This window comes from Ixodes scapularis, unplaced genomic scaffold (genome assembly GCF_016920785.2).
Source record: "Ixodes scapularis isolate PalLabHiFi unplaced genomic scaffold, ASM1692078v2 PGA_scaffold6__148_contigs__length_123643588, whole genome shotgun sequence".
Classification (NCBI taxonomy): domain Eukaryota; kingdom Metazoa; phylum Arthropoda; class Arachnida; order Ixodida; family Ixodidae; genus Ixodes; species Ixodes scapularis.
The window spans coordinates 63,055,065-63,068,376 of NW_024609881.1; positions in this window are offsets into that span (position 1 = coordinate 63,055,065).

A 13,312-nucleotide genomic window follows, 5' to 3' on the forward strand; every position below is an offset into this window, starting at 1 on the left:
CCATTGTTCCACCAAGCGCGTGTCGCTCGTTTGGGCAGCGCGTGCAATCGGAAGCTTGCAAGGTGTATTTTTCCGCACTGACGTCAGTCGTGACGTCTATCTCTGACCTTTTCGAACACAGGAAGAGTGCACGCGGATAGCTTTGACAGGTGCTGAAGATGCGCTAAGCAGGGATTCCGAAAACTCCTAGTATCGCGCCACGCCCCGTGCACTTTGATATTAACTTTAAAAAAATAGTTTCTGCAGCCTCCGTGAGCCAAATTGAAAAATAGTTTTTTATACTCGTGATCATGGGAGGCCAAATGAAGACGATTTTGGTGTTTTTTCTTAAGGCAAGCCACTACCCAAAAAACAAGAAAAAACATTCTGCAAGAAAAGTTGATTCTGAAAAATGATATATTTGCATCCACTAACATCTAGAGGTTTAACGCAAAAAGTTTAATTAGTTTCCACTGCATGGTTAACTTTTTTATACATTATTTTCTGTCCAGTGAAGCTAAACAAAAGGTAGGGTTTGCAGCAAATTGAGCACACTTTTCTCCGTTCCGCTTTTTGCTAGAAATTCTATTTTAGTCAATCTATCGTTTGATAATGGCGATAAAGGGACGGCTCGCTCTTCGCTTTTCCTGACTCAAATTTAATACGGAACGCGGCTGTGGAATTGTTTTCTCACGTTGACAAATGTTACCATTTTGTCAACGCCAGAGAAGACTAAAAGTTGACCAATTTTGCAAAAGAAAACATTTAAAGAAATAAATTACTTTTTACAAGAATCTTTCCATAGCCGCACCCCCTAGGCACTCCGCTACATATCTAGCAGAAAAACGATTTTAATATTGTGATAGCTTTCCAACGATGGATTAACTAAGCAATGTAGGCGTGTTACTGATAGAAGCTGCTCTAATTTCCTTCAGATTAAACCGGCAGACTTAAAATTTTGTTACGCATCCTCTAGCATGACTATCAGCCTGCCCTGTAAATTTCATTAATTTTACGCCAAGGGTTCAAAAGTTGACCCTTTTGGGGATCTGTCCCCTTAAATATAAAACCACTTCAGTCTCCCTCTAGCTTGAAAAGCAGTTAGTGTAATACATCTAAAAAAGTTTTTTTTTTTAGAAAAACAAAATTGGCGAGTCATTGTGTTTTTTGTTCGGTTTGTGGCGCGGCTCTTAGTTCCACGCGCGAATGGAGATGCAGAAACTGTTCCAGGCTGACGCACTGCAGTTTCCAATACTCGTCAGGGTCTATTTTAATAAGCTTCTGTCATACCTCATTTAGCACGCCGCGATCTTTCCGGCACATCCATCCATGTTTTTCATCCAAACATACCTTTTTGCGCCTGTGGTGTACTGATATATCGGTACATGTCCCTGCGGGAGCCCAAGACTCCAACGCTTTCACGCCGAGCCGCCTCGAGCAGGACCATACTTTCGTCATGTCTTGGGTTAGTAAAGCTGATTGAAGTTCCCGTTGAGCCTGTGACAGCATTTTATCTCACATGGTATACGCAAAAGCGACACGCAACTATTATAGTTCTCAGTAACATGATAGCGCCGCTCGCAACGCGAATGGCAATAAATCATGTCGACAAAAATTAAGGTTCATACCAGGGTTGGGCAGAAATACTCAAAAATGTATTTGGGAATACAAGTACCGGGAGAGATGAAAAGAGGAGCAAAAATACTGATAATGCAATATATTTGGAAAAATCTATCGCGATACGTATCGGAGATACATTTTAAAAATAAGCATAAAGTCTTTAGAAATACTAATACAGGAATACATTTCACTGAGGGCAGAAATACAAATATTCAAATACTGATACTGCAATATATTTTAAAATTATGTTTGAGACGCCAACTGAGATTAAGCTTGAAATGGAAGTTTTTGATGACGAGATTACTTTCTCGCAGGCTTGGCACTTCACCTTAAAGTGCCAAGCGACGTCGCCTCGCTGTACGGTTCCAAGCGGCAAGGAGTCTTCAATGGGCTCAAAAACTTTCAGTCTAGGATTGACCGAGGTCTCTCCCCTGGAATTCTGTGTGTCTCATGAGCGATGCAAAAAGACTTCGACCTCAAATAAATTTCATGTCACCCTAAATCCTATAAAAACGTCATCATGCTCCTGTTCAAAATGGGCGCCCCGGTCAACAGTGATCACATCACGTCACGGTGGAATGATCTGGTATTCGTGTATCTGTAGGAGTGGCCTTGAACGTAAAACTTTACCCAGGCTACTGTATGAAAGGACAATACGTAATTTTGTTGTAGGTTACCTGCTTGAAGATTGTGCAGGAACTTTGGAATTTTTGAGAGCAGTGGACCACCTGAATCATCCTGGAACAAATGTCTTCTGTTACGGTGTAAAAAAACGATACGGTGGCATCGTTGTTGTGACGGTCCTTCGTGAAGACCCGCCAACGCTATGACGCATGGATGGCAGTCCTCGAGTTTTGCCTAGCCGCATTCCAACAGAAACCTTCGTGGATTGCGACCTGAGATTGCCGGCAGAGGTGGTATCTCTCTGAGAAACAGCACGCTCGAGACGAGTAGCAAGTGTACGAAGTCTGTGTGGGCACAGAGAGGCCACGTCTGGCCTCCTCCCTTGGTATCGGATGAGAAGAGTAGCGGGCCACGTTCACATGGACTGAGCCATGCAATATTACGGGCACAGACGCTTTCGGATATGTGTTGCTGGCATCTAAGTCCGATTCCCAAAGACCCTCTTTCCGTATGAACATGACAAAGCAATACTTCGCTCTCGGCGAAGGTGTTTGTTTACTCACTTATTGCCTGAGGTGTTTTGGGGTCGGGGAATGGTCAAAAGCCAGGCCTTGGGGACGTCCATGGCAGCTGCCCCTAGTCCCAGCGGTAGTCATCCACACCGCGTCATGGGGACGTCATCGTCCAGGGTCGCTGTCCGGTCCGTTGGTCGAGTCCATCACTCGGCGTAGTGTCCGCACCCCCCCGCCCCCGTCCCCCGCCGTCCGAGCTCCACTCCGTCACTCGTTTACCCCCAGGTCGGCAGCAACAGAGACCCACCCTTTTTCTCGCTTCCCCTTTTAAGACTTTCCTGCCTTTGTCCCTCCAACCGTTAGATCGGAAACCTTGCCGCGAGCCGACCCTTGGACGTCAGCGCTGAATGAGGGAGCGCTTGCCCCGTCCCCCCGGAGGGATCGGACATTGCACGACAGGACGGCTGTGGGAAACGGGAAGGTCACGGAGGGACGAGGGGCCGGGAAAAGGGTCTCCACACCTCCCCTCCTTCAAGGCTCGGACTCCGGGGGCTTGAGTCGGCGGGGGGGGGGGGGGGGGGTGGCGGATGGTCTCCCGGGAGAAGCTCCTCCAGCAGTGAACTCGCTCAGCTGAGTGTCGCCCATGATGACGAGCACCCTCGATGATGATGGTGGTGGCACCAATCCAGGCAGGTCAGCGGTGAACGTTGATTCACTAGGAAGCTCGCGATCGCCGAAGCACGGTTTACGAACTGGTCGGGTGCACCACAGCTCACAACACGGACGGGCACTCAGGCACACGCCGGCTCTGAAAGTTCGCTTTCGTCCCTAATATTCCAGACAGCGAATCGCTCAAAAACGAATACCGGCACGCTATATCAGAGAGCGGGACGAAACCAAAGTCCTTCGATCGTTGGACATGCTACGAAATAAAAACAAATCATGAAGACCGTCATGTTACACGTTTAAGAGGTAGGTAAGAGGAAAACTATTCCTTAACTAAAAATTATGACCACTCACTGTATACCGAAATCGTACATACGCCCACTATACAACGTTTGCTCCTATAAAGCTCAACCGCATTCTTTTAAAACAGAAAACAATCTACCAAAGCGTTAGAACCGCACACTTATGACAACAATGTTAATCTCTAACCCACTCTCGAAAACGCATAACACTTCGAAAACTAACAACGATCTCCCGTAAAACAGAAACGGCCACATATCCAGTCCCGTTCGCGAGGTGCGACTCGAAAAAAAAACACGCCGCTAACAGTAGAAATTACCCAAGAGAGGCGCTCATGCACTCGGCGTTTGCGACACCCGAGCTACAAACACGCTACAACCAAGCTACGCAGCACGTCTTCATCGGAATAGATAATGACCGTACTGAGAGGCCGTTGTTCCGTGGTACCAGCCACTTACATCAGTACAATGGAAATAGTATCTAATAAAACTTTGGTTGGGGCTAGTTTTTTCATATCAATTAAAAAGTTAAAAGGCGCAAAAAAACAGGACGAAAAAAGACTAAAAATTATGTCGTACTTGCCTTTACGTGCGTCTTTTTTCGTCCTGTTTGTTCGCGCCTTTTAACCTTTTTATCAATAGTGTCTATATCGTGCGAACCGCAGATCTCATTGGACAGCCTATATACACTTATGGTCACAGGTTTTGTATTATTTTGTCAATAATTAGAGTAACAATTTTGTTTGCATGGCGGGTTAAATTATGCAAGAACCTCTAAATTTACTAGCAGATGTATAAAATAACTTTTGACCGACATCCACATCATTTAACCACCCTAGCTTCGAGTGTCCTAATTTCTTGGTTTTAGTTTTTTAATGCTACCAAGCTGAACAGGCGCCATATATTTATTTTCTAATACATAGCCTAGTTTGAAAACCTGAGCAAAATTTATACCTTTCTAAGAAAGATAAACATTCCTCACCAATTCGTGATTCTCCTCTTCATTTCCATGCCTCGGTAAAAAAACAGACTGTCCCCCAAAACACTGGATTCCTTCAATTCTATGGCATAGTCTTCAGCCAGTTGAACAGCGCCTCCCAGATTTCTGCTTCTAATTTCTATCAGGGTAGGATACACGACACCTAGAACGTAACCGCTAGTGTCATCTGACCGTGCGGTACCCGCAACAAACATATCCTTGCTGACAAAAAGAAAATGAAAAAAAAAAATCTGCGGTCACATGTCACGGTGTTATTCTTAGAAAATAAATCGCGCCTAGACCCTCATGTAAAGTTTCAATTCACAAGCAAAAATAAATTAACAAAGCCTATAAATTTAGAATAAAATAACCCCCGTACAATGTCAATACTTCGGTGATGTAAAATAGTAAAAGCAGACCACAGCCAATAAACCCATGATTCATGTGTCCCCCCCCCCCCCCCAAATCTTCTAATAGACCCTTCCGGAAAACTGTGGCACCCCCACCGTCTCGTGCAGGCATTATGACTTCAATTTGCCTTTAGGGTGGCCCCATACCACACAATGAACTAAAAAAAACTAAAGGATCTAGGCTATCTTGTTACCAGCCTTTATATCATTAATCATTATATCTTTTTACGTTTTCCGCACCTGTTCATATAAAAATCTTCTAGATACTCGTAACTTTTTTTCGCTTTTCGGCCATCTAATTTGACTTTACGATGATGGATGAGAGAACGTTTTGAGGCGGTCACCCACATGTAGTAACGTAGATTGAATACCTTCTGAACGGAACAAACGAGAGGCTAGAAACAACGCGAAGAGTAATTTCCTGCATTGCCCAACAACCATAACGGAATGCTGGCAGTTTGTAGCTTGGCGAAACACAAGCATTGCATAAGTGCGCATTTCGTGCACGTACAATGCAACTTGCGTTCTGCATCAGTATGCTATATTTACTCCCTCTGTTAATTCCTTCGTGTAGCGGGAGGAACAAAGCGCATGACCTTTACGTAGAGCCGACGTACACCAGCTGTCGGATAAGAAAACATCTGTTTCCGTTCTGCTGAGCTTGGTTTTGCTTTCTATTTGTTCTTGAGGCCCCTTGGCTGATACAAGTTTAGAGAATAGATCAAAAGTGATCCAAAATTTGCAACGAACGACGTCACAGAAGCCGAAGTGTCACGCTGCCTGATGTCGGGGTCCCGGTGGTAGGCGCTAGAAGTGCCAGCAAAGCGTACAAGTGAACGCTCGTACTTTTGCCCGTACCACCACTGGTGTGACATCGCAAGGATCCCGGCGGGCGACAGCATGGCAATTCTACGTTGTCATCAGACGCGAATCGAGGAATTACATTTTAGGACGCGATCCCGGCACCAGACGGAGGTGCGTTCACGGGCCCATAGTTTGGAGTCAGCACTAAGCATGTGGATGCTGATTAAAGGCCGACGACCAGATACGATATTCTGCTGGGCAGAGCATCCTCCTCACCCTAGGGTAGGAGGAAACGGGCAACGATGGACAGGATAGAAAGGAGGGGAGGAAGAGGTTGAGAAAAATTGGAAATCGTGACCTGATCGGCGATCTTCAATATAAGTGACTGACGAATCTCGAGAAGGTTAAAATTAGCAGATCCACACAACGATACCAAAACTTCCTCGGAACCTTGATGTCACAAATATAAACAAATTGACACTAGGTTTGAGTTAGCCTAGTAGCAATTTTATTTTGCTTTGTCTCTAAAGAAATAATTTTCAGTATAGTAAACTACCAGCATAGTAAACGGACCGAATGAGCACGTTTTCTTAAAGAAGATATTGCACCATACCATTCTATGAGGCCGCTCATTCAATCACTTAAAACTTAAGAGATTAAGGGCGTGGTGACTCAAGAGCACCTCGTTATCGCTTTTCAACTAATGAGATTGCGAGATTTGCCAATAAGAGCGCTAGAAAACCATCTAGAAAACAAAAATCAAAGTTATGATATTAAGCCACACCCTGCGCTTCTTATTGCTCAGCGATTGTGTAAGCACCTATGAATAAAATCACTGCAGTAAAATTGCCCAACCCCATTTAAGCAGTACGCCTTTTATGCTGTGTTGCAAGGTGTAATTGAAATTCTTTTTCGCACGCAATATCGCGCACGGTAACTGCGTGATAGCCGTTGATCGTGTCCAGAAGCTTGGAGAATTCTCCTATAAAAATCAAATTTCGATTTTACGTAACTTAGTCAAGGCATACAGATGCTTCTAGATAAATAGGATCCATACATTACAGGCAAAAGCTGTAGCAAAGCTAAACATAAGCAGTGCAGCCGAACACATTTTACCGTGTAACAACACACGTACAGCTCAGAAACGGAGAGTGGAAACTCTAAGAATGTCTATCAGAAACCGTTTCAAAAAGAAAAAAAAAGCTTCAGCGCCCTTTACAACCACAATCTACAACATTTAGAATATAAAAACGAAGAAAAATAGGGACGTACTCAGGAAGTGGCATTCATTTCGTAGATGGCACCTTTAAAACGTGAGAGCCATCTAGTAGCAGTGCGATTAGCTCCGATTTATTCGTAAAATAACGGTGATAGGAGAACTAGGTCGCCTAACTTGAACCACCCCCAACTTTGTGACTCATAGGCGACTTAAAGGGACCCCCTTGTTTGAAACAATTCTTTCCTTTCCTAGAGTATTCCTTCGAAGACGTTCGCTTTTTCTAGTGACGAGAAGCTGCGTAGTGCCGCCATAAGATCGTCGAGTTTGGCTCGGCACATGTTGGGTAGACTACCTTTTGAGAAGGGCCTATTCAAACGTGTAAAAAAAATACACCAGCGGTTTGCTTACTGCGGTGGATACTAAACATGGCTTGAACTGACGCCACATGAGCGGCAGGTGCGGAGGCCTTTGCTTGTTGTGTACGTACCTCCTGGGGCAAGGCATGAGCGCTGGTATGTACGATGACGTAACAAAAAAAAAATCCACATGGAAACGCCACGGTAAACGAGGCATGATTATGTCAAGTGACCAGCCCCTTGGAGGCACGGAAGTACAAAAGGGGTATCGGCCGAAAGCCTCCCTCGAAATTCTCCTTGTTTCAAATTAGAAAAAAGTGCGATTCCTCTCACAGAAAAACGGCGAAAAACTTTAAACTGGAATTAACCGCATATGCGTTTACATTAGGAGCGTCATCAAAGTTGCCGGCAGGGAAGGTCAAAACAGCATTCGAGGACTACGTCGGCTAGAGGGTGTTTCCACGCCAGATCGTACAATAATGGTCCGGGTCACAGTTTTCATATTTATGTAAAAAATATATGTTAAAGCCATATTCTTGAGAGGAGCATTCAGCTATATGCGAAAGTCGTAGCTAATTTTCTTCGGGAGATAGAATATTTCGAAGCTCTAGGCGTTCAAATTGCCATTGTATTTCAATTACTTTTGTTAGGAATTCGGTATCTTGCAAATATACTTAAAAGTATTTACCACTTTTACTTAATTACATTTTTTAGCACCTTGTGCTCATTATCTGAAATACATTTTTCAATCTTTGTGAGAAGCGTGTAAACGGAATGGTTTACCGGAATAGACCACTTTCGAAAATCGCCACTTCAGAAGGTCCATGTGTAAAAATAGGTGAACACGTACTCAAGTGAGCTCAGGTACTCCGTCTAACAAGCAAGCAAGTTCCGGCTGGATCTAATGGGATGCAGAGACTTAGATTGGGCTCCTCCAAACTTTCTTTTGCTCTTATTTTGGCTTATTTTTTGTGGGTGCGAGGCACTTTTTTTTTTTTTTGAAAGCCAATAAGATGTCTCTCTGCTGATTTTATGTGTGTGTGCTGGTATTGCACGTTTGAGCCCTTTATCAGTTCTCCCTACCCTCCATATCATGCCGTAAACAGCTTAAACTAGACGGAATTCGCAAAACCACAGGCCCACACCACAACGCGCAATACCGTGAAGTAGGAAGCGTCATCTGCTCTTGGATAGAAAATTAGACGTCATGAGTGCGTCCCCTCGTTGTGTCCAGTATAGCGACAGTAGGTGATTCGGAGGTACGCTGCTAAATTCCAAAATTTATGTTCTAAAAAGGTATTTTGATTAAAGGGGCTGTGGAACGACATTGGGTAGGAATATTTTTTACTTTACACCAGCTGCCTGGCACTGGTGGGAACCAAGAATACTCGAACTGTGTGACCCACTTATGTGGGTCACATGTAAGAACTTATAAAACTTTACCAAAACTTATAAAATTGAGAAAGTTCGACTTCTCTCTTTTCAAAATTATCCTAAATTACTAGCTTTTTAAATTTTTTGAATGCTGATTCTTTGCTGAGTCACGTCCCACAAGCCCCTGCCGACTTTGACCTGACTCGATCATCATCTTCGAGATCGATGCATTCGTGAATAAGTTAGGCTATATTATTATTATTATTATTATTATTATTATTAATATTATTATTACTATTATTATTAAGCGTCATAAAATCTATTTTTCAAGCGTCACAGAAGGATTCTCCTGCAGCGGTGCGAGAAGAGAATGCACAGCGAGCGGTCAAACATGCGATCTCCGACATGTAGAAAAAATGTCAGTTTCCGCCTTGGCAGCTGCAATAAACAATACCTTTAAAGCAAAACGAATTCTCCGAGCTTCCGGTATGCGCTGTTGTTCGTTGCTAAAATTACTCTCAAACATGTCTTTTTTTTTTTTTTTTTTTTGCGGCGCAGTTTTTGGACGTTTGTTTCCGGGTTGAGCTGCGACGCAATCGCCGTCAACGTCGCCGTAACCACGCGTTGCATTATGGGACGTTGCCTATAATGACGTCACGTGTGACTTCAGGAGGGTAAAGTTTTCCCGCAAAATTTAACGGGAAGATTTTTCCGCTAAATCTAACGGGGAAATTTTCCCGCTAAATTTAGCACGAACATTTTTTCGCTGAATTCATCAGAAAAATTTTCCCGCTACATTTGGCGGAAAACTTTTCCACCAAATATACCGAAAAATATTACCATCGTGACGTGACGTCACACGTGAAGCCTCAACCCGGAAGAATGTTTCCGCTAAATTTAGCCGTAAAGTTTCCTGCCAAATTTAGCGGTAAAATTTTACACTCGTGACGTCACAAGTGACGCCACCTGTGACGTCAGGCGGGAAAATTGACGTCATGTGACCTCAACTTCAATTCAGTTTCCTCGCTAAACCTAGCGGGGAAATTTTCGCTAAACTAATCGGGAAATTTATGTAAAATTTCACGCTAAATGGGAGGAAAGGGTACGGAGGGGGAGGACCGGTATGCCCTACCCTCCGTACCCTATTATCACTCTCCTCAAGATCTGCGCTGTAATTCGGCATTAGAGAGAATTGTAAACGCCTTTCATTATTTTTTGTATAGATTACAAATTTTACCTCAATTTTCTGCCTGCATTGAGATAAAAACAATATTCTACTAAAATTGTCTTATGACAATATGACTATAAATATTACCGTTTGAAAGCCTTACACGGGATACTAGGGCACCTGAGGCAAACAAGCTATCGTCGATGCGCAAAGGAAGTCTAGCTCGGAATATCGCACTGTTCTAACTGCCCCTTCTGCAAGCACTCTAATGCTAATGTCTCGTTTTAAGACTTCTCAACTTTTTTTCATACTTGTGTCAATGAAAACGTGTATACACCCTCGGAAACACAATGCTTCCTTAATTTAACGCCGGCACGAAGCTGTTAATTTTTACACTTTTTGTGCTATTCCCTGGTTGTTCATTTTTACACTTCTTGTGTTATTCCTTGGCCTACGGTCGAATTGTGTGAAGTCTTGAGTCTCCGATCACCACCCAGCCAGTAGAGTTATCTACCTTCTCTTGACCAGCTTAGAGTGCGATGAATCATAGGGAAGAAGACCCTTCTTTGAGCGTGTCCATATGTCCGACCTTATCATGGCGCATGATAAGGTCGGTCAACCTGATCTTAAGTTTTTCTTCTGTCCATACGTCCGACCTTATCATGGCGCAAACACATTAAAATATTGTCCAGTGCGAGACGTACTACGATTCGCGTGCTTTGCCGTGCATTGCGGATCAGTTTTCGTACAGGGATCCCGTTGTCAATTTCGAGTAGACTGTTTTTCATGTTTCTTAGTAGCTTAAGACGTTGGCATTCTGGATCAGACGTCTGGAAACTCCTGAAGTGGGAGTCCTGACTCAGCACAATCGCCGAGCACTTCAGTGAGCATCCAGCCGCCTCGTTGTTGATGAGGCCTTCCAGGGCTGTGCCCGGCATGTCAAGTCGTGACGTCGCGTCTGCTGCTACGTTGAGTTTTCCAGATCGGTTTACAAGATCGAATTCATATTCCGCTAAGTCCAGTGTCCACCTAGCGAATCTGCGGTTGGTTGTACCCTGTTTCACAAGGTACGTAAGGCTCATGTTGCCCCTGACAACCGTGAATCAAGGTTCTGCACAAACAAAAATGGCGAATTTTCCGGTGACGGCTTAGTGAAGAGCCACAAATCCGAGAGTGTTTGAATTGAGCTCCGAGTCGTGTTCATTGAGACTGCGGCTTGCATACTCGATTACTTGTTCTCCCTCTTCTTGAAATTGAGCAAGAAAGGCTCCGAAACCAGTGTGACTAGCGTCGACATAAGTTATTGTTGGGCATCCGTACCTGAAGTTCCCGATTATTGCAAGACTCTTCAATCTTCTCTTCACGTCATTGACGGTCTTGTCGTGAATTTCAGTCCAGATAAAATCAGTGTCACGAGCCAGCAAGGTACGTTGAGGAAACGTGATGGCTAAGATGGCAGAGAAGCCAAAAAGATGTAGTAGAACGTTGATTTCCCTTTTGAGAAGCTCGTTATCAGCACGAGAGCATGTATACGGGTAAGATGTGACTGGTATATTCTCTCTTAGATCAATCGAGTGTTCAGAAGGGGGGCATAGCCCTATTTTTTTCTCGCCATCGACAATGGCTGAGCGATATGTCAGTAGAATGTGACGAAGCTGGTTCTGTCGATCGACCGATACATCTTGAGTCATTTCTTTGACGGCCACTTCGATGTGCTTGAGAAGTTCGGTGTTTGGGGCACTGGGTCGCGTTTCTAGTTTCACAAATCTATCGCCGTGCTTTGCTGCACTCACAGGAATTGTGGCAATAAAAACTTCGCGTTGACAGGACAATGCAATGAGTGTTTTACCCGCTAGCTCACTTCATATGCTTTGACTAAAACGTTAAAGCATGTTTCGTTGAGGCAGATGAAATACCGTAACGTCGTTGCTGGGGTGAAAGGTAATATACACGTTGGCAAGTCGTCTCCAATTTGATCCAAGAAGGATGTCGACAGGGGCAGGTAGTTTTTTGACGAACACCTCAGGTAGCCAAACTTGAGTAGTGCCTACCGTGATTGTCCTAGCTTTGACTTTTTCGGGTGTTACTCGTGTTCCAATAACGTTTATATCAGATCTATTAGGATGAACTATGATGTTTGAGTTGGGCGGAATAGCTGTAGAGCGAATGATCGAGACGTTTGCGCCCATGTCGATGCACACTTTCACAGTTTTTTCTGAACCAATTCTGCCACAAACAATGGGTAGGTCGTCCCCGCTTGAACGTAGGAAGCAATAAACGTTTCTTGGCATGGTAGTACGGCTTCAGTGTTCGTCATCGCTTTGCTCAAAACGTCTTGTAGAGGACGCCGTCGGACCGTGTGCGCTGCGTCTTTCTTCCGCCCGAAGAGTGGCGAGTGTCTTCGGAATGCGACATTCTCTTGAGAAGTGTCCCGGCTTGCCACAGTTGTAGCTTTTAATTGTGTTGCACTGTGTATTATCTTCGAAGCTTGGAGCTGTCCTCCGGTACAGCTCTTGGTGTTCCTCGTTTGCGTAGTTGCTCTTTTTTAGTGGCCGTCGGCTATCCATGCACATTGCTCTCACAATAAGTTCGAGCACCGAACTGCAATTGTGGGACGCCAGAGGGTTCGCCCATTTGTCATCGGCAATGCCAAGCAAGATCAATGAGATTCTGTCCTCAGGCACTGATTTATACGGCGACTTTTGTAGCATGGCATTCGTGGCGTAAATGTATTGCACAAGAGTTTCGCTGGGCAGGAGCTTCCGTTGAACCTGATACTCGATGAAGTCTTGCATTGTTATCTTCCTCTTGAAGCGTTCGAGGACTGCTTGCTTCACGTTTCCCAGTCACGGATTGATTTACCATATACTGTATGCCAGTCCTTAGCAGGTCCTTTGAGTCGAGCCAACGCATTCAGTATGGTGAGGGATGACGTCCAATGTGCAAGAGAGGCGACGCGATCGACCTCTTCAAGCCAATGAGAAGCGTTAGTCTCTATATCTCCGTTGTAAATGGGTATGGCGGATGACTTGTCAATCGTAGAGTGGACTTCGAGGGGATGTGAGTTTGTCAATACGCACCCAACGATCCGTTGTTGAGTCCCTGCGATGATGGCGAGAAGCTCGTTGATGGTAGGGATCGCAGGCTCTCGACCGGTCGCCTCTTGGACTCTCCCGACTGTTGCGTCTGTGACTGTTGCATGCTCAAGATGTGGGACTGGGACTGTGTCCGGTGTTTGCGGCGCTGAACCCGTGGTCGGGCGTTGTTCTTGACTTTGACGTACCTGCTCTTTGATCGTCGTC